The 27,750-nt window shown below is 35.8% G+C and overlaps 1 protein-coding gene across 1 annotated transcript in view; it reads right to left on the bottom strand.

Annotated features, from left to right (window-relative positions):
* The window catches only part of LOC130235225 (receptor tyrosine-protein kinase erbB-4-like), a 614,645-nt gene that overhangs the window by 347,545 nt on the left and 239,350 nt on the right, over positions 1-27,750 (bottom strand). The gene's annotated exons all lie outside the window — the stretch shown is intronic.

Below are 27,750 nucleotides of genomic sequence, written 5' to 3' on the forward strand. Positions count from 1 at the left end.
TTCCCAAATAGATGTAATGATTTTTATATGGTAACCCTACCCCTAAACCCAATCTTCACAGAAAGCAATCTGCATTTTTACATTTTTAAACTGCTTCATTCAGTGAGATTTATGTGATTTAAAATAAGTTTCCTCCTGGGCACAAAAAATTTATTTAAAAAAATGTCCCCGTAAGGTCAAAAATTTCTTGTATACTTGTGCTACTGCAATACTTGTGAGTATTAAGTCACTACAACGTTAGGAACACAAGGTGTGTGCACACAAATATAAGTGTTTTTATATTTATGCTGAGGGTGTCATGGTGGCACAGTGGGTAGCACGATCACCTCGAAGCAATAAGGTATTTGCTCGTGTTTCCCTACAGTCCAAAGACATGCTGTATAGGTGAATTGAATAAACTAAATTGGCCGTAGTGTATGTGTGTGAATGAGTGTGTATGGATGTTTCCCAGTGCTGGGTTGCAGCCGGAAGGGCACCCGTTGCGTTAAACATATGTTGGATGTGTTGGCGGTTGATTCCGCTGTGGCGACCCCTGATTAATAAAGGCACTTAGCTGAAAAGAAAAGGAATGAATATATATTTATGCTGTCAAATGCTGTAACTTCAAATCAGTTTAAGTCATAATTAAGCAACTTTCTGAACTGGCTCAAATGATTCATTAAATTAATTTAGTTTAAAAGTAGGATTGTTTAAAAATTAGGACATATGGACTTGTTTGTTTGTTGGTTATTTTTGTAATTGGGGGAATTCAGCTCAATTGGGACACTTTTCCTAGGTCATCTCAATGGCAAAAACTGTCCAAAGGGACCTGAGTCACCCAAATTTATTTTATTGGATCGTAAATTAATTAATTAATTAGTTAAGTAGTTTGTTTATTTATTCCCATTATCCTTTTGCAACCTATTTGTAAGTGCTGTTATCAAGCATTTTTGCATAATTGCACATTTATTTTACATATTTGTTTCATATTTCATTCTTTAGAGATTTAAGGTTATAATATGTTGTATTATTTTAGCTGAAGTGTATTTATAAATGTAAATGTGTTTGAAGGTTTAAATGTGTTATTATTTGATATGTTGTACTTTAAGACATTTAATATAGAAACGTTTCACTCTAAGGAAATGACGTGTAATGTGAGTGAGTTGTTTATGAATTGCCGGATAGACGATGAACAGACGCATGTCAATGCTGTGTAAAGTTACATGTGTTTAAGAAGTCAAAAGGGACAGTGAAGAAGACTTTATTAAACCAAGGACCCTCATTTCACCAACGAGGTATTTGTTTTGCCTAATGTATTAGATAATCGTGGTTTGTATAATTACTTATCCGTTTGTACGGTGTTAATTTACTAATACAGTTCTCACGGCGTCATGGCATCAGGCGCAAAGCACATCATGGACGTCCTTAAATAAACGCCCCTTCTGGAGAAACAACCCGTGTCTGTGTTGTTGTGAAGAGAGTGACACTATTGGAAGCTTGCAATCTCATGAGTCCCCATTCTTTGCAAATAAATAAATAATAAAATAATTATGTTGACAAAAGAGAAAAGGGTAGAATGAAAAACAATATTTATAATTGGTTCATAAAACTCTTCTGAAACTATTTATTTTATTCAACTACTAGGTTCAATAACTACCATTGACATTGTGTTTGATGAGCAATATTTCCTAAAGATAAAATGTTCAAAAATATTTAAAAAGCATATTTGGTACAAATGTCCTTCATGTTTTTGTTAGCTGGGACAGTCATACAGGTTTACAACATATTTAGCAAATTGTGAGAGAGTTACTTAATTTGCAAGTGAACTATTAATCACAGTCTTCTGTTTATTTCTTTATTTAAACATTTAAATAAGATTAAATGACTAAATGCACTTTAAGAAGAGTATCTGATTTTTGAGGATGTTTATAAAGACCTCAAAGCTCTAATAGCTTCATTTGTAATCAAGACAAGCACATAACAACCATTCAGTGTGAAATTATCAGAGAAGAAAAACCACAATGTTTTTCCACTACTGAAAAAAAACGAATTTGAGGGAAAAAAAGAAAAGAAATGGAAATATGTTCAGGTCATGTGTAAGACCTGGCTGTTTTCAATAATCCTTTACATGCATTAGAGTGAGGGAGATGTTATGAAAGAAGCTTAGTCGTAATAAACGTTTATTACACCCTCGGGGCTTCATTGTGAGATTACAGGTGAATGGAGAGGTATAATCTTGTTAAGGGGAGGTTCCTTTCTATACCATATTCGACAGCTTAAAAAAATATCAGCAACATTAAAGCATGACAAAGAGGCAAAACATTACAAAATAATAATAATAATAATAATAATAATAATAATAATAATAATAATAAACAAAAGTGCTAAAAGGTGTTTTCTTTATATGTTTGCAACTGCTTTAATAAATGTCAAGTAAACAGTGTAAACATCACAGTATACTTGACACTCGTTAATTGCATATATTTTTTCCCAAGGGCCACAGTAGATAGTTGCACTATACATTAAATACCTCTTTTGCACAAAATATAGTACAATATTGTTTGGTCTTATGTAAAAGTACTAGTATAATATGTCTCAGGTTATGTGTCTAGTTTAAGTATCTATAGTACACTCTATAGTACCAGGTTGAATCCCATTTTGCTTTCAGAACAGTCATCGTGGCATAGATTCAACAAGGTACTGGAAACATTCTTCATATTTTTTGGTCCATGTTGACATTATAGCATCACGCAGTTGCTGCAGATTTGTCGGCTGCACATCCATGATGGGAGTTTCCCATTTCACCACATCCCAAAGGTGCTCTATTAGATTGATATTTGGTGACTGTGGAGTTTGCATACAGTGATCTCATTGTCATGTTCAAGAAACCAGTCTGAGATGTAACGAGTGTTTTTTTTTTGAGTTACTGTTGCCTTTCTATCAGCTTGAACCAATCTGGCCATTTTTTCTCTGACCTCTGGCATCAACAAGGCATTTGCACCTACAGAACTGCTGCACTGGATATTTTCTTTTTTTCGACTGTTCTCTGTAAGTGGTTGTGCGTGAAAATCCTAGTAGATCCACAGTTTCTGAAATACTCAGACCAGCCCATGTGGCAGCAACAATTATACCACGTTCAAATCACTTAAATCACCTTTCTTCCAGCAGCAGATCATACTGACGATGGCTACATGCCTAAATGCATTGCATTGCTGCCATGTGATTGGCTGATTAGAAATTTGCGTTAACCAGCAGTGTACCTCATAAAGTGGCTAGTGAGTGCATATGTATAGTTAGTAGTAAGCATAGATTAAATATATATAAAATAAATCTACTGGACTTCTGTTATATTTTGTTATGTTACTACAGGATGGAGTGTGACTGGAATCTCAAATCTGGGTTTTATATTATGAGCAATTAATCTTCAGTGATAAGTCAGTTACTTTAGAATATCTTTAGAATAAACATAATGCATTTCCTTGTGTGCTCCACACAGGTGAGTGGGTTTGAAAAACCACCGGGTCATAAAATGTTTCATATATAGGTACCTTGCTACATATTTTAAGCTTCAACAAATACATTTGTTTTTTTACCACTCTTTTTAGTAGCATATGTGGGAAATATATTATTCACTTTCATATTTTGTAAACCCCAGAGGTGGAATTATTTCTATCACAAAAACAAGATTTGGAAAAAGCTGACCTCCACAGAGAGAATAGAACATGAAGAGTTCTTATGCACTAATCCTTGAATACTTTTTATTCTTCATTCGTTTTTGCAGACATATGGTGCTTGCAGAATACATTTAAAGACCTCTGCAGCAGCAGCAACAACAACAAAAATCAATTGTTGTTTGAAATAGTTTTAAAAAACACTGTTGTTGCTGTTTGATACTTCTGTAGCCTTAAAATACAGATAGAAAAAAACAAGAATTGAAACAATAGTAAAATATGCTTCGTCTACTATATAGTGTAACTAAAACACTCCAATAAGTAAAAAAAAACACATAATCCATGGTTGATGGATTTGATCGATTGATTGACTGCAAAATAAGGTATCATATCTAAATAATGTCTATGTACACCTGTCCAACTGCTTGTTAAGACAAATTTCTAATGAGCCAATCACATGGCAGCTACTCAATGCATTTAGGCATGTAGGCATGGTCATGACGATCTGCTGCAGTTCAAACTGAGCATCAGAATGGGGAGGAAACGTGATTTAAGTGACTTTGAATATGGCATGGTTGTTGGTGCCAGACAGTCTGAACTGAGTATTTCATAAACTGCTCATCAACTGGGATTTTCACACACAACGATAACTAGGGTTTACAGAGAATGATCCAAAAAAGAGAAAATATCCAATGAGCGGCAGTTCTGTGGGCACAAACTGTGTGGTCTGATGAGTCTCGATTTCTGCTGCGACATTCGAATAGTAAAAAAATGAAAGCATGGATCCATCCTGCCTTGTATCAACTGTTCAGGCTGCTGCTGGTGTTGTAATGGTGTGGGGATATATTCTTGGCACACTTTAGGTCCATTAGTAAATAATTGAGCATCGTGTCAATGTCACAGCCTATCTGAGTATTGTTGCTGACCATGTCCATCCCTTTATGACCACAGTGTATCCATTTTCTGATGGCTACTTTCATCAGGATAACCTGCCATGTCATAACATGCAAATCATCTCAGACTGGTTTGTTAAACATGACAATGAGTTCACTGTACTAAAATGGCCTGCACAGTCACCAGACTCAATTCAATAGAGCACCTTTGGGATGTTGTGGAACAGGAAATTTGCATCATGTCAGTATGGACCAAAATCTCTGAGGAATATTTCCAGTACCTTGTTGAATCTATGCCACAAAGAATTAAGGCAGTTTTGAAGGCAAAAGAGGGTAAGATGTACCTAATAAAGTGGCCAGTGAGTGTATTTCTTTGGCTTTTATACTGACAAAAGTGTTCATATGAGCAACATATTTGTTCTACTACAGATTTAAGTTTAAAGAGGGGAAAAAGCTTCTTTATTTTTATTTTTGAACCAAAAAGGTGGAATAGTTTCTGTCACAAAGAACAAATTTTTAAAAAGTGGATCCCAGACAGAGAACAGAAAATGAACAGCTCTTAAGCACTGAGCCTTGAATAGCTGTTTATGCATTTTCAGATAGATAGTGTTTGCTGAATATAGCTTTAAAGACCTTTGCAACCAAAGCATCAATCTATGTATGAAATAAATATATTTTTAAAAGGGTGTTAATGTTGCTTTCCTGCATCGCGTGTAGTCTTTTATGAATTTTCAAGATTAAAAACAGGGTGCGCTGAAACATTTTTATTTGGTTCTTTATGCGTTAATTTTCCTTCTCCAGCACACTGAAGCGTACCTGATTCAATCCCACCATATGTCTAATGCATTTCATCAAAGAAATAAAATGCTCTCTTTCAGTACTCAGTCACAGATACACAAACAAAACAGTTTATCATCCCACCATAGTTCTAACTTCAGCCGGCCTTGCATTTGTCAAGGAGGTGTGTGTATATCCAACATGACCAGAATACATAAAGCACTTCCTTATCACTGGGACAGTGAAAGATGCCTTTAAAAGTGCATCTGAAAAGCGCAGCCAATGGGAATCTAAACAGCATCACAGCATACACTTTTCTTAAGACATAAGAAGTGGAAACCAAAAGAGAACTAAAAACAAGGTCATGTCATTATTTACCAAGAAATATGTGAAACTTAACCTGAATTAAATCATAATAATAATAACAACATTTGTGTGTGCATGTGCGTATATATATATATATAGCCTCTCTTTGATTTTTATTTGATTTTTTTAATAATTCCTAAACGATGTTTAACAGAGCAAGGAATTTTTCATAGTATGTCTGATAATGTTTTTTCTTCAGGAAAAAGTCTTATTTATTTATTTCGGCTAGAATAAAGTAGTTTTTAATTTTTTAAAAACCATTTTAAGGTCAAAACTATTAGCCCCTTTAAGCTATATATATATTTCTGATAGTCTACAGAACAAACTATAGTTATACAATAACTTGCTTAATTACCCTAACTTGCCTAGTTAACCTAATTAACCCATTAGGTTAAGCCTTTAAATGTCACTTTAAGCTGTATAGAAGTGTCTTAAAAAATATCTAGTAAAATAATATTTACTGTCATCATGGCAAAGAGAAAATAATTCAGTTTTAAGAAATGAGTTATTAAAACTATTATGTTTAGAAATGTGTTGAAAAAAATCTCCTCTGTGTTAAACAGAAATGGGGGAAAAAATAAACAAGGGGGCTAATAATTCTGACTTATATAGATATATATGTATATATACTCTTTGAATGCTAAGCTATGTTCCTCACCATATAGAAAGTTGCAACTGTGTGTGTAATATTGGCAGAAGTCAGAGATTTCAATACTTATAACTTATAACTTGCATAGCTCACTGGCTTTTAGCAGATTTATTTAACAGTTTGCAACATAATTTTTTTTTTATTTACAATAACACATTCTAAACTTCAGAATTAGTAACTCATATTCCGCAACAGTCTGGAGCACACACTTTGAGAGGATCTTCTGTTTGACTAATTTCGAATCAGTTTTACATTCAGTGAATTGGTTTCCAGAGATTTGCTTGTACTGGTCATTTTAATCAGAGGAGTCGTTCACTATTGGCTTGCTTCAAATTAATCATCAAATCAAAAGTACTGTCCACAGACCTTACATTTGTAATTGTATTATTTTTTTTTATTATAATGAAAAAATAAAGTATTGCTTACTTTGCACAGTATGGTACAGTACTATTTAAATACGCTACCTGACAAAAGTCTTGTCATCTATTCAAGTTATAGAAACAACAAATAATAACTTGACGTCTAGTTGATCATTTGATACCAGAAGTGGCTTATATGAATGACAAAGGCCTCTAGTTTACGCATACAGTATTGTACCTAAATAAAATATAATCATGTCTTGATTTTTAATTATTTATTTAAGACAGTAAGGTCTGACTTTGCTTGGACAAAAGTCTTGTCATTTATCAGAAATAATGTAGAGTGTAGAATATTAAGTCATGGTGCAGGGGAAAAAGAATGAATATTGTGTATGACTCCCATGAGCTTGGACGACTGCATCCATACATCACTGCAATGACTCAAATAACTTATTAATAAGGTCATCTGGAATGGCAAAGAAAGTGATCTTGCAGGACTCCTAGAGTTCATCAAGATACATTTTCAATGCCTCCTCCATCTTACCTCAGAAATGCTCAATCATTTTCATATCTGGTGACTGGGCTGGCCAATCCTGGAGCACCCTGACCTTCTTTGCTTTCAGGAACTTTGATGTGGAGGATGAAATATGAGAAGGAGCGCTATCCTGCTGAAGAATTTGCCTTCACCTGTGATTTGTAATGTAATGGGCAGCACAAATGACTTGATACTTCAGGCTGTTGATGTTGCCATCCACTCTGAAGATTGCTTTTAAGCCACCATATTGAATGTAACCCCAAACCATGATTCTTACTTCACCAAACTTGACTGATTTCTATGAGAATCTTGGGTCCATGCGGGTTCCAATAGGTCATCTGCAGTATTTGTGGTGATTGGGATGCAGTTCAACAGATGATTCATTGGAGAGAAGAAAAAAAAAAAAAAAAAAAAAAAAATCGAACTTCTGCCACTTTTCCAAATGATCAACAGGAAGTCAAGCTTTTATTTGGTGTTCTTACAACTGGGATCAACGGCAATACTTTTGTCAGGTAGTGTATTTTAGGTTAGCCTGTTAAGTGTTAAGTAGATTAAGTAAAAAAATGCTGTTCTGAATGCATTTAAAAAGGCTGTCAATTACAGACAAATTGTTCCACATCATAACACATCAATGTAGCTATGGGTATTAATTTGGTTGTGCCTATATTTGTTTTGTGACTCTCAAAGTTAATACCAGTTGACTTGGATTTTTTAATCACCAAGGATTAATGTTCCAATGAAAAAAGGAGACACTTAACTTGGACCGTCTGAGGAATCTACCATGTGCCAATCTCGGGCTTCTTTTAAGATGAAGTATTGCAAAAACAAAAAGAAACACTCACAAATATGTGAGATTTAACCTCGGTTTAACCTGCAACACCTTCCACAAACTGTTTTTGATATCCAGTTTGACAAGAGACCAAAACATTTGTCAGCACACAAAACAAATATCATCTGCGTTTCACATCACAACTGCTAATAAACAACTTCGACCTCCATTTCCATCAATTCTGTTTCCATATTTACAAATATCCTCTTTGGAATTAAACACTTCTCCATCACTCGATACATTTCATAAGCATCACACCAAATGACTTCATCAATGAAGGGCAGGGGATTATTGAACATCAATAAAAGTGGGGAAAGAAGTCGGCATCTCTGAGGCTTATTGGACCCGCGGCAATGGAAGAAAAGGTCATGCCAATAGCCGGCAACTCATTGAACTAAATAAAGTTGCAAATGTCACTCTAGAAGTAAACATCATCAATACATTGACATAAAAGACGTGAGCTGATTGAAAGATATGATGGTTGTACACTCAGAAAAAGATTTTTGCTTGTTTAAAGAGTAACAATTTTATTATCAATCTATTTGTTAAGATTTATAGGGCATGGTATTTTAAGTAGTATTGAGTCAAGTCATGAAATTACTTTTCAGACTCATTCATTCATTCTCCTTCAGCTTAGTACCTAATTTATCAGGGGTCGCCACAGCAGAATGAACCGCCAACAACAGCATATGTCAGAGGAAACCCACATGAACGGGGTAAACAAGCAAATGCCAACTAGCCCAGTCGGGGCTCAAATCACTGTGAGGCGACAGTGCTAATCACTGAGCCACTGTGCTCCCTTCATTTCAGACTCAATACTTTTTAAAAATGTATTTAAATACAATTGTAATTAGTAACTGATTAATTTTTAAGAGTAACTTATACAACACTGCTTACAAAGTAAATATTCTGCATAATCATATTCTACATCCCTAATCCCTAAACTTAACTATTAATAAACAGACAATTATAAGTTTATTGAGGCAAAAATCATAGTTAATTGTTTGTTAATAGCGAGAATTGAACCTTAAAACAAAGTGTGACCAAACTGATCCATTCATGCGTACTGTAGTCAGGTTTGGTGGCCTGTTAAGAGGGCATCTGGTGAAGGACTAAATGGTAATAATGACAGTCATGATTGCATCTCTGCGTGACAGGGCTACGGTCCGGTAACCGTGTCCTCTACCGTCCCAGTCGCAAGTCTATGGGTCTGCCCTCTCCATATGGGACTGAGTGATATTAGTATCATAAACACTTTCGCAGGCCCGACTCAGCCGACTGAACACTAGAGCTCTGAACTCAGCCGTGAGGTCAGGACACGGTGACATTAACAATTGTCCGAAGGCTTGTGCACCTATAAATAATGGGTTTATTGCTCACTGAAGCACTCTGGGAGACGATTTATCAAGTAAATGTATCATGAAATGATGGTGAAAATAGTAGCAGATTCACTAGAGGGCTCAGATTAAACTTGAGATAAATGTGTTAGGTGGATTTGACTGGATGGTGTTTAGCAGTCACTCCAGATTTTGGTTTATTGATGCATTATGGCAGTTCAAACAACAACAAAAAAAATACAAATAAAATAAGCAAATAAATAAAATATCTAATAAAATGTCATTATATAATAACTTTCATATTGTTTGACATTTCAATGACAATTTTTTTGCCTTAAAAAGAATATCAAACATTTTAGGATCGTTAAAAATAAATAAAACCAAAAAACAAAATTAATTAATATTTTTATAGTTACAATAACAATGTTACATTAAAAATATAAAAAAATATAATAATAATAATAATAATAATAACAACAACAACAACAGTCTTAATAATATAATGAGTGATGTAATAAAATAATGTTTTACATGCAAACAAAATTTATTCTGGATCTGTTTTCTGATTTCAGAAAGTATAACAAACTATTTCTAAATGTTTAGATTCAAATAAAAAACAAAACAAAACAAAACAAAACAAAAGCCAAAAATAAAATAAAATAAAATAAAATAAAATAAAAATAGCTATTTGGATAGCTTTTAAATGTGATTTTATTAAACAATTTATTTATATAAAGAGCCACTCTTGTGCATCATAAAAGGTCATATTTTGGTTTCGGGGGTCTTCAACAACAGCAAGGTCAAAAAACACTTGCACTATCTTAAAATATGCATTAATGTTTACCAATTATCCCGACGACTCTCATATGATTTGTTTATCGATTCAGTTGTTCCCAAACCCCTCCTTTGCACTTTGCCCTCCTTTGCACTTTGCAATTTAAGTTTTCTATTTTTGGACCTTCGATTATGGCATCCTACACGACATGTTTGCTATTGCAACCGGTATGCGCAGTTGAACCCGTGTGACTTCATGTGTGACATACATAGTTTGGTAATTCCCCTATATGTGTGAGTCTAATGCAGGTGTGCATTAAAGCTTTGTAGTTAAACACCAGCCTATGCAATATTATTAACCCTAACCCCAAGTAATAACAACACAACTTCAGTATTAATCCACACAGTGGCAAAAGTTTAACTATTTAGAAAATTTGTTGCGCGTGTGTAGGAACAGCTGATGGTGGCCATAGCAATGACAAACAGCAGGAGATACAAAGCTAACAAACGCATTTAAATCAGTAAAGAAAGAAGCACATGTGAATACCCCTATAAAGATTTAACCTGAGAGATAAATTACAAATACTGATCTATAATAGACACATGATTATAGTGATTACAATTACAATTACAAAGCGAAGTTACAACACATAATCAAATAGATATTTTCCAAACTACAGAAAATGAGACAACCATTTTAAATCAAAGGAAGTTGTGTAGGAAGGAGAAACACAGTATCTTGAGGAAGTAGAAACTGCTTCGTATAAACTGTTTAACAGTCACTGACATTCCCATACAGTCCCATACATTATTAGTCTTTGATGATCTTTCCTTTAATAATAAACTGCCAGTGAATCCCATGTTGCAGCATAGGTTATTGTATCCATCATCAGAAAAATGACAGGAAAGTTTGTGTTTAATACACGTCTAATAGACATCTAAACATAGACAGCTGGGCAACAACAAGGCTAAACTTGGGCTGTCAGTGAAAATCTAATCGACATCTATGAATAGCCCAAAACTAGACTGGTCAAATTAGACAAACTTTAGATGTGAAGTCATTAATTTCTGTCTATTTGACGACTAGTCTAGTTCTGGCCTATTTTTAGACGTCTATTAGATTTTCACTGACAGCCCAAATTTAGCCTTGTTTTAGCCAAGACGACAATGTTTCGACGCCTATTAGACATCTTTTAAAAACAAAAAATTCTTGCTGGGTGTTGGCTATACTGTGGTGTTGTTGTGAAAATTAACTTTCAACACCTTTATTTCCCACAGCCGCATCTCTGGCCATCTCTAGTAATCTTCATGTCATGATGAATCCCATAATCCCCTGCACTTCGCTAGTGTGTGAAGAGAAAGGCGAGTTCACGTTTTACAGAATCCAACACTTCATATTTGCCGATGACTCGAATTGATGTCGATACGATCAGGCGAAAGATCCGAACATAAACAAATCATTCATTCGACTTAGTGTCAACGCTTTCCTTTAAGAATCAATAGTTTTAAACATGGTACACGTTCAGATTTAAACCTAGGTTGGATGTTGTCATTCACAGAACAGGGGTATCCAAACTCGGTCCTGGAGGGCCGGTGTCCTGCATATTTTAGTTCCAACGCCAATTAAACACACCTGAACCAGCTAACCAAGCTCTTTCTAGGTATACTAGAAACTTCCAGGGAGATGTGTTGATGAAAGTTTCACAGTTTGGACACCCCTGGCATAGGAGGTCATTTTATAAGGTCAACCCAGAATAGTGCAAATGACAGGAATTAGATTAACAATCCCTTTAAAAGAAGACAATGACAATAAAAAATATATACTGTTTCAATAAATTTGAGTAAAATATGGACAAACATTTTTTTTCTTAATTTTTCTAATGAAACAAATGAAGCCATTGAGGTTGTCCACATTTTACTTATACTCAGAGACCTCTCTATCTCAGATGTCACAGCATTACCAAAAGTTTAGTGTGACTCTTTGAGAGGAGGGATGTTTCCTTCTACAGTACACTACACATTCTGTCCCCGTTCCTTTGTTCCTGACCACCAGTCTCCTGTGTGTCCTGGAGGAGAACAGAACAGTCCCAAAAGTGAACAGCCTCCTTTATCTCTTCTGTTTTGTCTTTTCTAGCTCTCAGAAAGTGAAGTAGAGCTCACTGTGTTCTCAGTCGAATGGGCTGTGCTGACCACACTCCATGGCTTATTAGCCATGATCCCAGATGCGGTCTCATTGACACCAGACAGAGAAAAAGACATTCCTCTGAGACCGAAGAACGTATCAGGATGGAAACTTCCAGTCTAAAAGCCTGAGTTTACCCTGACAGACATTCAGAGAGAACAAGCTGCGGTTTATCTCTACTGAGCTGTGGAGTATTTGCAGAGAAAGTGAAACAATTTTGACTAACCAAGGTGTTTGTTTTGAAGGTTTTCTTTAAAAGAGTGAATTTGTGGTGCTTGAATTTCCTTTTTTATTATACACGGAGAAATAGGAAAACAAGAGCATCACACTTTAACACACTGGAACTACCAGAGTGCTATTACTAGAATTACCACAGCACATAAGGCGTCATATACAGTTAAAGTCAAAATTTATTAGCCCTGCTGTGAATTGTTTTCATTTTTCAAGCCATTTTTCCACAGTGTTTCCTATAATTTTTTTTTTTTCTTCTTGAGAAAGTCTTATTTGTTTTATTCCGGCTGGAATAAAATAAATTGATAATAACAATTTAAAAAACTGTTTACGGTCAATATTATTAATCTCTTTAAGCAATATTTTATTTCAATTGTCATACAGGATTTGCCTAAATACCTAAACTTGTCAAATTAACCGAGTTAAGACTTTAAATGTCACTAAGTTGGAAAATACCTAGTATTGATAGACAGGCACATGGACGGACGGACGGACGGACGGATGGACAGAGAGATGGATAGATAGATAGATAGATAGATAGACAGACAGACAGATAGACAGACAGACAGATAGACAGATAGATAGATAGACAGACAGACAGATAGACAGACAGACAGATAGACAGATAGATAGACAGAATAAATCAGTTATTAATATTAGTAATCACTATTTTAGAAATTGGGGAGGGGGTAATATAAGGGGGGGATAATATTTCAGAAGGGCTAATCTATAAATCTATATAAATACACAAAGCTTCTATTGAGGTATTAAAATTAAGTTTGAATGTCTGTCATCATATTTTATGAAGTCATTACCCTAAACATATCATCTTTTAGGTAATACCAACGTCCCCTTGAGACAAGTCATTTCACTCAGTGGCCATCTTTGAAACGCCTCTGGGGCAGTATACTCGGGCATTCTGTTTGAATGTGGAAACATCAAATTCTCCAAAACTGTTTGCCAAGCTTATGATTGAATTTTATATTAGGAATCACCAATAAAATTAAACAACTGTCTATTTAGTTTGATTTCTAAACATCCGAATCACAAAGTCTGCAGAACCTCACGTCTGGTCTAAGCCCCTCTCCCAGTGTATCATCAGCCTATAGCGATCGATTGATTGGCTCCTGTACTGGAAGGCGGGCTTTATTCGCCACATAGCAATCGATGATTGGCTCCTGTTCTCGAAGGCGGGCTTTATTCGCCATATTGACGTTACACTTTTCCCCATTTAAAACGATATAAGCAACATGTCTTATTTATTCTATAGTCTTTGGTAATACAGCCTATAAATGTGTATTTAGGCTAGACCGTCAGCGAAGACCCATGTCTCAGGAGAGCAAGGCTTTCATGACACTGGAAATGTTATTTTGAAATACATGTCTGAAGTTATATTTTTCTTACAAGAAAGTTGCGTTTTTGTTAGCAAGAAGTTGCTAGGCAACAGAGGCAATCATATTCAAAGTGACATGAATGTGGCCATTTTGACTACCTCATGGTAGTTAAATGTAGAAATACTCAAAGCTCTTTTGTGACTGCGTGTCAGGGTATTGGAGATATGTGGGTTTTATTTTAGTGGGTTTTTATTTTATTTTAAGTTATTAACTTACGTAATTTAAAAACAGCCAACATGATAGCCTTGCTAGTTCTTCTAGTGTTAAAAGTAACAATAAAACACAACAACATTGTAATTTTCATTTTGAAACCAAACGTAATTTTATAGATGACAAATAAATGAAAATAATGTTTTACTTGTCATTTTATGGCCACATATTTGATTCATAAACGAGTTCAGACGATGTTGTTGTACATGGTTTTATGTTTTACAATATTAAAATGAAATCTGGAATATTTTCAATAATATTTGCAAAAGAAACGGAATGTCCATTTTTAAGTAAGTGCTTTAATTGGGTATAGAGGGTAAAAGACCAAAAAAAGGTTCAGGCTGCAAAATATATTATGTTACATAATATATACATAATACTGTGTGTAAAACATTTATATACAGTTTTATTATATATAAAAGCTTTAAAAGGAAACATTCGTCTCTTACATTGTTTATTTTTCCTGAATTATGCCTCATACTTTGGTAATTCAGCTGTGTTTTTTTAGGAAACACACCCCGGATTGGTTTGAGCTGATAGAAAGACAACAATAACTCAGAGAAGCATTCAATACAACCACTACAATCACTTGTCACAAAACTGAGCAACAGTAAACAAAAAAAAAAAAGGTTCCCCAGTTGGATGATTTTTTGTCACAAAATTCAGATGACAGGGTTAGAATTTGGCATAAACAACAATGTTAGGATCCATCCTGCCTTGTATCGACATTTCAGTCAAGTGGAAGCCCTATACTGGTGTGAGGATATTATCTTGGCACGCTCTTGGCCAAGCAAGCTGGACATCATCTTTCATGGCACAAGAACAAGGCACACTCATGTTTTAACCCAATCAGCAGGATACCAACGAAAAGAAGCTTCCTTTCAAGAGCCTCTCTGTACAGAAAACCTGGAGAAAAACCAAATAACCCTGAGGCACAGAGATATCAAACCAAGGACAGACCCACAATCCCATCCTCCCATCTCACGGAGGCCCGGTTCCTATTTTTGGTGATGTTGATCGAGTCATAAATCCATGTCATCCGCTAATAGCAGGAATATTTATTATCACAGGCTCATCACATGGAGGCCGCAACCAAAGGCATTTAATTTGCTGCTGTATGGCAACTCTCACAGTTTCAGAGCACTGGGTCATTGGCAATTAGAAAGTGCAAGAAATGTGCTGACAGCTGGTGGGAACGGAGTTTCCAAAAGCCTCATTCGAGTCTGAAGAGCACTTGTGTTATGTTTTTCGCTGCTCTCGCTCTCTTGGGCTGGTCTATCTGTGCAGGCATCAGACTGCCATGACTGAAACCCTTCCTAATGGCTTTTACAGCACATTTACAGCAGCAGCAGCCCGTCATCAATTACCCCCCTGCCTGCTCGCAGTGTTACGGTGTATCCTTCATGCGGGAGGCCGTCTCATGTCTTCACATGGCCTGCGAAATGAATTTTCATCTTGTAAGCAAGAAGTCCTCATTAATTACATCGACTAGAGTCTCCGGATCCTCCCCTTCTTCCGCTTCTGTCATTAAAAGAGGGAGAAGGATTTTTCCCTGGCTAATTTTTCTCTGGAAATAAATGTGCAAAGACTCACCAAAGCTCGGAGGGAAAAAGCTCCTTCCCTTACAAGAAATTAACCGCGCTTTACTTCAACATGGTTAATTAATTAATAATAATAATAATAATAATAATAATAATAATAATAATAATAATTCTTTACATTTATATAGCGCTTTTCTGGACACTCAAAGCGCTTTACACATTGGGGGAATCTCAACATCTGCCACAAATGTGCAGCATCCACCTGGATGACGTGACAGCAGCCTCATTGCACCAGACCGCACAACACACACCAGCTGATTGGTGGAGAGTGATGAAGCCAATTATGATATGGGGATGATTAGGAGGCCATGATGGACAGAGGCCAGTGGGCAAATTTGGCCAGTATGCCGGGGTTAAACCCCCACTCTTTTTCAAAGAACATCCTGGGCAAGTATTATTTATGTTATCTAATAAATAACCCAATAAATTGTTTTTTTAACGTCTAGCCTACTCTAACCCTAACCATCACAGTACTGTAACAATATTAATTGTTATACAGTGTCATAAAAACGCTGCTGCACTGATGTGCATATCACACTTCTGGCCGGCTGTGTATCCTATCTAGACTTTACCTATTAGGAGTAACACGCTCAAGCTATCCAGGCACATCCAGTTGAAAGAATGGCACGAGCACACGGATATGTGACAAGACCATTCAGTTTCATACTTTGTATAGAATATTCACATTTCTACTGCAAAGAGAAAAAAGCACCTTTCAAAAGCGCCTTTCAGACAGAGCTTCAGCAACCTTTGAACATTTGTTCTCTTTAAAAGTGAAATACAGTAAATAATTTGATGTTTAGATTTACATTAGACAAAAGCATTTTTATTTATTCTTATTTTATTTATTCATTCATTCATTCATTTATTTTTCAGTGTAAAATTATTATTTGTTTAAAAGCCAAAAACTTTTTTTTCACTTATTTTTTTTTAGGTCCAAAGAGAAATTAACTATTGTTTGTTTTTTATTATTATTTTGTGCCGTCTTTAGTTACTGAGTAGCAGTAAATAACATTTTAAAATATACAGTTTTTTCATGTGATTTTCTAAACTAGTAGTGTTTTAAAATTAATAAATGCATAATAATCGTGTAAACCATGAAACCGTGATAATTCCTCAGGCTATAATTGTACAACCAAAATCTCTGTGAGTGTGTGTACTTGTTTATTTTATATTAGTGGGGATAAAATGTTCTCACAAGATATATGATATATCATAGAGACTGGCCATCGATTCTATTGAGGGAAAATATATAAAAAACAAAACAAACAAAAAACACGTATTGAAGCTATAAATGCAAACAGCTTCTCTGTAAGGAGTACTGTAGGTTTAGAAGTTAGATTTGGAGTTGGATACAGAGATAGAAAGCAATGTTTGGCAATAAAAAGATGTCTATGAAACGAATAAAGTCCTCTTAATTAATAGAAACTTAATGTGTGTGTGCTTGTATTCTTCAAATTGTGTATTGTAGCACAAGTATTGCAATACTACTAAATCCTGAGCTTGTGGGGACAATTTTTTGGTCTCGATGAGGAAAATGGTTCACAAATCACACAGAATGAAGTGATTTAAAAAAGTAAAAATGCAGACTGATTCCTGTGAGAGTTGGAGTTGCAACGTTTTAACAAATGTCCCCTCATGTATAGCAATACCAGTAAATTCTGACCTCATGGAGACATTTTTTGAGTCCCTGTGAGGAAAACGGCTCATAGTCACACAGAATGAAGTATTCTGAAAATGTACAAAAGCAGTATGTAAAGTTTAGGGCTAGGCTTGAGGTATGGGGTCAGAATATATAGTATGTAAAGTATAAAATCCTTACGTCTATGGGAACTTCTCATAATCTGTGTGTGTGTAATGTGGGACTCGGGAGGAGGAGGTGGAGACAGGGAATGAATAAATGGCATGTCGATGTTTATTTGGAGCTTCCAAAACAACTTCTTGGCTTAAAAGAGGTTAGTGGCTCCCCAGTTCCAGATCTGCCACTGCAGAAAGTATCCCAAAGGAAACAGGCAGATTCTGAAATGGATTTCATGCAGAAAAAAGCTTTTGCACAGAATACGAAATCATTACTTTCCGTGGTAATGCCCCATTATAGATAACAGGTTGATTTATCTTGAAGAAAATGTGAATGTCGCACATGCAAAAAAACGTTTGTGTAAGAGGTTACTGTATAAAAGCGAATGTACTTGTTAATGCTATAGTCAATTATTGGGGGGGGGTATTGATTATTATTATTATTATTATTATTATTATTATTGTCATTATTATTTTTTATTAATAATAAATAAATAAATAAATAAATAAATAAATAAATAAATAAATAAGTAAATAAATAAATAAATAAATAAATAAATAAATAAATAAATAAATAAATAGTTTAACATTTATTCAGCAATTATGAGATTAATTAAATAAAATAATTGCAACACAAATAAATAATCATTCTATTACTCAACTGACCAGTCAAATCTCACTCATGGTCAGTAAAGACTAGGCCTTTAAAATAAGCGGGATTTCTCCAATCTCCCAGAACATCAAGCTATACCTAAATCTTTTTGCCAGCACAGCAATAGGCGAGCTGTTAGAGGTAGCACTAATCTGTGCGATCCATCACAGTACAGCAATCCTGACAGGGTGGGCTGTTCTCCTCATTTCTCTCTTCATTGGTCTTACAGCTTGCAAAACTGGGTTCTGACCACATAACATTTCTCTCCCGCATTCAGACTAATTCCATTCACTTCGTGGTCATATGCCATCATCTGCATTTTAGGGACAAAGTAGAAAAAAAATCTCCCTATTACAATGAAAATGTAAAGTGCTCCCTATACCACATTCATACACAGGGGTAAATGTAATCATCTCGGATACTGCAAACAGGATTGACTGGCACCCTTGTTCATCATACTTATTAAAGGATTAGTTCATCCAGAAATGAAAATTCTGTTATTAATTACTCTCACATCATTCCAACCCCCCTGAGAGATTTGTTCATGTTCACACAAATTCAGATATTATAAATGAAATTTAATAGAATAGCTGAAAGGCAAAGCTCTTGATTTACCGGTCAATCTAAATTTCTACTCTCACCTATGGTAATGAGCTTTGGGTCAAGACCAAAAGGACAAAATCTCAGATAGAAGTGGCCGAAATGAGATTCCTTAGCCGGGGGCAGAGAGCTCTGTCACCTGGGAGGAGCTCGGACTAGAGCCGCTGCTCCTCCACATCAAGAGAAGCCAGCTGAGGTGGCTCAGGCACCTTTTTCGGATGCCTCCTAGACGCCTACCTAGAGAGGTGTTCCAGGCACTTCCCACCAGGAAGAGGCCTTGGGGAAGACCCAGGCTGGAGGGACTTTGTCTCTCGGCTGGCCTGGGAACACCTTGGGATCCTCCCAGAGGAGCTGGAGGAAGTGTCTTGGGAGAGGGAAGTCTGGGGTTCTCTCCTAAAGCCTGGTTTATATTTCTGTGATCGGCGTAACCCATGGAGCCTGCCTTGCGCGTTGCTGGTGTTTTGTTTTTTCTGAATGCTACATTAAAGCACTGAACACACTGAGGAGCGCTAAACAGCACAAAAACTATTAATCTACCAAAATAAACCACATACCATATATAATAAAGCTGCATCAATGCATATTTCCTGCCAGTCCTGTGTAAAATACGTCAGGCAGAGTTTATTTGTTTATACATTTAATTAAATCGTGAGATGGTGGAGCGCAAGAACGGTTTGAAGTATTATATGGGCCTACACAAGTGCGTGGCACCAGCTTTTCTAAATAAACAACAACATTTATCTATGATGTATATCTGCATTTTATTTATTTATTTATTTATTTATTTATTTATTTATTTATCGTTAATAATTGATTGTTATTACCTGTCAGAATGTCTATGTGTTGTACATTGTTCATACTGTATTTTCTGTTTTGAAATAATAATAATAATAATAATAATAATAATAATAATAATAATAATAATACTAAACATGAAAGAAATGCTAAATATTAACCTGATGTTTCTGCTACTGTATTACAACTAAGATAAAGAATTGTAAACCAATTTTGTGCATTTCACAGTATTTAACCTTAATATGAACTATATTTTACTGTAGGACAGTTATGGAATATGTTAATGTATTTTAAAGTTGCATTGTGGAAATTACTATTTATTTGTCTAGTAAAAATAAACAATACTGTAAATACTGTACATATACAGCAAGATAAATGGTGCTGTAAATGTAAATACAGTATAGTATTTTTGCAGTTTTTTTTTGCATTGATATTTAATATCTCTTTCACATACATTACAAACAGCAGCTAAACCATTTATTTTCTCTATTTCCTCCTGGAGGCACTCGTCCTGAGGCCTTTAGAGATTGTGCAGCACCATTGATGTGATCCAAGACCTGTCAAGAGATGATGCCAACCATTGAGGACCTCAAGGACAACACATACGAAGATATAATGCCAACCATCAAGGAATTTGAGGACAACTTATACAAAGAGACAAAGATGATCCCAACCATCGAGGACTTCCAGGACAACACATACACTTAATACACTTTATTAAACATTTACACATAGACATCCCCTAACTATTCTTATTTATAATAACTTATACTAGTTTGTAACTCTAACTTAATTTAAGTGTAATTCAATAATGTGCACCTATTGTAAAGCTGCTTTGAAACAATATTTATTGTAAAAAGCGCTATACAAATAAATTGCAATTCAATTGAATAATTTTTTTACTGTAGATTACACAGGAAATTGTTAACAGTGTAATTATGAGACCTGACAATTCTCACGTGGCTTATTATTCTCAACTCATTCAGATTCCATATCATGAAGTGAAATAAATCCCATTCCCAACCTTACAGCAATAAACCGCACAACTTCAAAACAAGACGCTCGTGAAAAACTCCAGGATCAGCAAACTCTCATTTCTCCTCAGCATTCTATCTAATGGAAGACTGGAAAATGGATGAATGGTTCCAGCATACATCACAACCTGCCTGAAGGCCCATTTCATATCATAGCCGTGAGCTTTACACATAAGAGACATCATAACGGATGGGTTGGAAGGTTACGCAAATGCTTTAATGAACGCTGGATTGCGTCGCTATCCCTGACCTCTTCCATCACACACACACAGCTAGAACGGGACTGTAAGTACTGCTTGTAAGTGAGGAATATTTGCTGCCTGTAAGTGAGGAATGTTCTCAAGCAGTGCTCTGGATGCTTTTTCGTTTTTTTTAATTTGTGTCTCGCTCATTATGGCTTGAATCGATTATAATTCGTTTTAATGCTGCGCTGAGGAATGTAAACGGCAAGTGGTTGGCATTTAAAAAGATATACAAACGCTAGGCAATGCGATCATGGCAGGAACGGTGATGAAATCCAGGCATAAAGGCAATCTACACTTACATTAGGGGTGGGCACAAATTCAAGAAGTCGTGGAAGATATAAGGCGGGTGAAAGGGCTGGCTGTGTGATGAAGAGCTGGGCAAATAGTATGAGCTATCAGGGGGAAAATATTGCTCTCTTAGATTGCTTGGCAATGCACGTCCACTTTCACACTAGATCTGAGATGGCGGCACAACATTTTGACCCTTTAGACTGAGATTACTGCTTTATGTTCACAATTTTGTGTGTGCCAAACAAACTGGCATACCACCAGTGACGTTCATCTAAGATTATGCTTTCTGCATTGCGCAATGGGATACCACTGTTTGTGCTGCATGTTTTTGACTCACTTAAAAGAAATATGTGAATTTAGTGCATCAGGACGCAACCAGAAACTGAAAATAGCTTAGGACTGTCTAACAATTAATATTTATTTGCCCAATATACCTCCATACCACCAGTGACATTCATTTAAGATTATGTTTTCTGCATTGCAGAAAGGGTTTTCAATATATACAAACAATTGTATGTCCTTTCAGGCAGTTGTAGCATTTTTATGGTCAAATAAATTTCATAGAGTGGATTTGACCTTGTAGGCCAATCGGCTGCTAGCATAAAATTGCTTCCCTCGATAAAATCCCTTTGTTACTTACAAGTTTTGTCCAACCGTATAATCCTCACACCAAACTTTTCAAAACATACTCATAAAACATAACTTTTATCACTTCATGTAGCTAATATTATTAGGGATGTCCTGATCCGATCATGCAATTGGAAATCGGGCCCGATCAGATGGTTTCAGACTTGATCGCAATTGAAGGTTACCTCCCTATCCCGACGCTTTTTTAAACACATCTACAGTTATGTGGTGGCACAGTTAGACCTCTTTCTTGACTTCACAAAGAAACAGCATGATGTGAGGCATGACGTCACTTTGTTGCAGAGACGCTATTGGTTAAATGGCGGCATAGTAGAACACGGAAGCAGCTTGAAGTGGAAAGCATGAGTATGTCTGAGGTCTGGAGGTATTATAAAGTTTATGATGACAACATTGCCATAGCAAACTGTGAGATATGTAAACTTGGGTTTGCCTGCTGGGTATTTTAAGTTGAGGTGCTATTTGTTTTTATTTTAGATTATTTTTATATTGACTGTTTCAGTCCAAAAGTGAAGAATTGATGTTATAACTTGATTGTTCAAGCTGCCTCACAATGAATGTTAAAATACGGTGATTTAAATAAAATAAAAAAATAAGGAACATCCTGGATCTGTTTCTTCTCTCTTCTTTATTTTTTTGTATGTATTATAGAAGTATCGGATTGGGTTTCGGTATCAGTGGATCCCCAAAATCAAATGACTCGGACTCGTGGGCAAAAAAACCTGATTGGGACATCCCTAAATATTATAACATAACTTATCACATCATGTGCCTTATATTATTATCATATAACATATTTAAATAAGAGTATTGCCCATGTGCACACAGCCCGCTTACCTTAGTAAAAACGTGGTGGAAAAAAGCTATACCTGTCAAATTTCTTTTTCATTCTTTTATAACCCGTTTTAACACATTTTAATCTGTTTTAATCTGTTTTAATCATTTTTAATTATTTGAATCATTTTTAATTTCTTGTTTCTTTTATTCTTGTTTATGTAAACACTTTGAATTACCATTGTGTATGAAATGTGCCATATAAATTAACTTGCCTGGCCTTGAATTAAAAATACCATAGTCTTTTTCATGGACAACAGAAACGAGGGACAAGTCTATCAAATGCAAGTCCCATCATGGATAGAGAACAACTTATAATACACATTTGCATTACTGAGAGCATATATTCATAAAATAGCTTTATTACAATTAACGATCAACAAATGAATCTTTCATGACAGTCTCTACAAGTTAAAACATTATCTACACACAATATCAATGCTCAATTTGAAAAAAAATACTACAAACTGTAGAAATAGCAGACAATTCCAAATGCCTGATGCAAGCTGAAACATTTAAAGTGGTCTCTGACATCGCCCGCAGTCCAATTTAGCAACTTGATAGCAACTGTCTTTTAAAAAGACGAAAACTGATTTAAAAAATCAAGAGTGTAACTAATGTGTTTTATGTCGTAGAATAAAATGTGAAAGTATCTTGAGTTTGTGGTAACCACGAAGCTCATTTTAGCGATTTAATCGAGATTCCATTCAAAAAACCTATTGACTTCGGGACGAGGGAACCGGAACTGCTAACTCGCTTCAGAGTTTTTGCAAACAAATTGACATCATAGTTCCTCCATTCTATTTGGTCAACGAGTAAACTTACAATAACCACAAGTTCCAGGATGTGTTTCTTTCAATATGTGCATAAACAAAAGCAGACACACAAAAGAAAAGAACACAAAAAACATTGAGCGCAACACCTCAACCCCAGCCTGTAAGTATACAATACAGTGATAATCAAAACAACTTTTTAATTACAATACATCACTTTAATGAATTTGATTCCTCATAAAGTGACATAGGAAAGGGCTTCAAATCTTGTGAAATAGTCCAAGGTTGCCTTTTAAAAGACATCTGGTTCGTTTAAAGTGCAGAGTAGATATCAATTCCGCAAGCCACAGTTTAGCTGTTGGAGGATTAACTTTTTTTCCAGAACAATAAGCCCACTTGTTTGTTTGTATTTCTAATATTGAGAGTGAAAATGTTGATGCCTGAATAATTTCTGATTAATTTGGGATAATTATATCTCTGTATAATTAGATGCTGTAATTAACACGTGACAGTATTTGCATAGATACTTGTTCTTTTATTTAATTTTTCCTTTTCTTCTTTTAATTATTATTATTTGTCTTTTATTGTTAGTGTTTTTATTATTAACAACTTCAAGAAACATTTTATAAGAATATTTTATAGTTTTATATATTTTCTCAGTTTTAAATCATATTACACCAGTCACACAAGACTCACTACAATAAAATTGGCTAAAAATATTTTTATTTTATTTATTTTTTGTGAAATGAACATTACTGTTTGTGCTGCATATTTTTGACTCACTCAAAAGATAACGTAATTTTAGTGCATCAGGACACAACAACACAGAAACAAAGTCTTCATTCATTCATTCATTTTCCTTCGGCTTAATCCCTTTATTTATCAGGGGTTGCCACAGCAGAACGAATCGGCAACTTATCCAGCATATGTTTTAAACAGCGGATGCTGTCAGTTGTAACCCACCACCTGGAAACACCCATATACTCTCGCATTCATATACATACACTACGGCCAATTTAGCTTATTCAATTCACCTATAGTGCATGTAGTAGACTGTGGGGGAAACCAGAGCACCCGGAGAAAAAACCATGTGAACATGGGGAGAACATGCAAACTTCACACAGAAATGCCAACTGGCCTAGCCAGGACTCGAACCAGCGAACTTCTTTCTGTGAAGCGACAGTACTAACCACTGAGCCACCACTTAGTCTTACAACTAAGAATTATTCAACTTAAGATTTGCCCTAATTTAAAACACACATTTCATGATAAATTAGGCAAAACAATTCATGTGGCATGCATTTCATCCACTAAAAACAATGTGGTTAAAACCCATCAAATATAGAATTGATTTTAAAATTCTATTATTTGTTTACAAAGCTGTCAATAATCTTGTTCCTCAGTACCTCACTGACTTGCTCTGTCCTTTTATTCATTAAGATCTTATGATCTCAATTTATTCACCATGCCTAGAACATGCCTTATAAAACAAGGTGATCAAGCATTTGACAATTCACATTAGACTTTCCCCCTCCATTTCTTTGCTTAAGTCTGTTTTAAAGACCTATCTATTTGTAAAAATAATTACTCAAACTACACTGAAAAAAGTGTTGCATGCAAAACTGTTGCAAACAATTTATGTGTTGAATTTAAAGAAACAAATAAAATTTAATAATGTTCAACTTAATTTGTTTCTTTAAATTCAGCCCAAATAAATAGTTTACAACCACTTAACGTAAAAAATTGAGTAAATCCAAGGAATCATCTTTGAAATTTTTTTTTCAGTGTATGAAAGAAAAACTGATATAAGGGATCTTATATTTTGAAATGCCATTAATTTAAAACCAATTGACAACATGATGTAAAGCATGCAGTTGAGTGAGTTTACCAGCATAATAAACAATTACAGTTAATCAGAAAATATATATATGCTAAATATGCTCTCACTCCTACACAATTGCTTAAGGCAAAGTTATTATGTCCGCTCAAGCAGAATGCAATTCCTTCTAGTACCACTAGGGACACAAACTACAAGCCTAACCTTCAATTTCCTCAACATGCCTTCGTGAAATGTGCAAATAAGCCGAACAGCTTCCAATGCTAAAAATCTGACAGTACAATCCGTATCTCCAGTGGAAACAGCTCAAACATGAGCTTTATAAATTAGCTTCGCGCTTTAAACACGGACGGAGCCGTGAGGGAAATATGAATGTGTTGTTATTGTTCAAAAGTGTTCATTACCTCATCACCACAAAGAAGCTGCAGGTTAAAGCAATTATAGCCTGGCCTTTGTATACGTGCTGAATTGGAGAAATGCTAATTTGACATGTTATTACAGCCAAGCCAAAACATCCCCGCCAAAACATATCCAGGCAATTCCCTCTCTCCTTTACACTCTCAGACTTGGTGTTGAATTGCAGTAGTGTTGTGCAGGTGATGGTAATGCAGGTTGAACAGACCCACTACATCTCCGTAACATCGGTAAAAGCAACGCCAGGGCAATTATTAATGACTTGTGTCTGTTCTAGTGAGAAATGGAACAAATGTGCGGAAAGCGGACGCTATCGAACACAATGAAGCGGAGTGAGAAGTCATTAAAGCATCGCCAGCCAAAAGAGAATGGGTTTCGGTGTCTTCCATTTGAGCTAATCAACCATTTCTGAGAGTTTCAATCCACTACAGGTTCAACTGTTGTAACTAAGTTCGACTGCGGTGAAAAATCCAATTCAGACCTCCGTGCACAAGTCAATCAAGGAGGTCCTGTGAGTGTTAGGTGGTCTCAGGTGTTGTTTCAGCACAGGACAGCCTGGAAGAGCACAGTGCAAATCCCAGAAGTTGCCGGCTATAATTTGTCGTCTCCTCCTGGGGCTCGCTGGTTGTGTTCATTGAGGGCTCAGAAGCTGCTAATTGTTTAATCTTCAAGGAGGTCAGTTTCCTCACTTACACAAATTAGCCGTGAGCCTGGAGCCATGGGAAATTAGGCCTCAGGCTTCTTTTCTGGCACTTTCGCAGCAAGAATTTGCTGGGGTTTTTTTCTCTTTCTCTTTACTTTCGCATTTTCTGCTTCCTTCCATCTCCTCCTTGCTCTTTTCCCCCTCTCACTGTTTTCCTATCAGGAATCGATACATCGCCTGGGACATGAGAATGAAGATGAAAGCTGAGTAGATTTCTTAGAAGACCTTGTCACCGCTAATACACAATGAATTACTTAACTCACCGTGAGGAAGAAATGCAAGCATTGATCTGGGAGTTGTTTGAGGTAATTGAATAGACTTACAGATATCTCAGCTGAACACAGGAGTCCGGTTCATACAGCTGCCGATGGTGATGCAAGAACACAGGCTTTCAAAGGCATGTGATTTCAGAGCACATGGATGTATGAGACTTTTGACAGTGACAGTTTTACCTCAATCGATATGCTAATATTTTGTGCTTTGCAATCGCCTACAGACACTTGATGCAGTTAACCAGGCCAACACATCTCCGTTGAGATTTCCCAGGGAAAACTTAGAAGTTAGACTTTTACAGAGCATAAAATTGAGTAACATTGCCTGTTTCTTCTAAAGTGCCTTAGGATAGATAAAAAAGACAGATGAGACCATTGCTGCTATGTAGTACAAATACAGAGTTTAAGTCAGGGTCAACTTCAGGTTTTCCAGGGTGACGAATCTAAATATTTATGATTGGCTACTGCATTAAAAAGTACAAAAGGAAGATTAGTAATTTAGTAATAAATGATTAGTAGTAAGGCTCAATACTCCAAAATAAGAACCTGATGTAAATATATCACAACAAAACTGCTTAAGTGAAGTTTATTTACACGCTTATGATTGATAGCAGCTGGTCCTCTTTGGCTAATGCATGATTCACCAATCAGATGATTCCTAAATGACTATAAATAACCAGAGTATCTTACCTTAGCCATCTTCGTCTTGAAGAATCCCCCCTTCCACCCCTACTCCTCCCCTTTCCTTGTCAGGGCAGCAGGGAGGCCCAATGGTTAACATAATTGCCTCACAGCAAGAATGTCACTGGCTCAAATCTTACCTGGCCAAGGCGGCATTTCAGTGCAGAGTTTGCATGTTCTCCCCGTGTTTGTGCAGGTTTTTCCCGGGCTCTCTGGTTTCCTCCCACAGACCAAAACCATGTAAAAGTACATTGACAAAACTAAATCGACATCATAGACAAGCGTTGAATTCAGCATACACTCTCCATAGGTAATTCATAATCTACATTTACCATAATCAAGCACGGGAGTTTTCGGGACCTACCTGAGCTCGGGACCTACCTGAGCATC

The sequence above is a fragment of the Danio aesculapii genome, chromosome 9, assembly GCF_903798145.1.
Source record: "Danio aesculapii chromosome 9, fDanAes4.1, whole genome shotgun sequence".
In the NCBI taxonomy this organism is placed as follows: domain Eukaryota; kingdom Metazoa; phylum Chordata; class Actinopteri; order Cypriniformes; family Danionidae; genus Danio; species Danio aesculapii.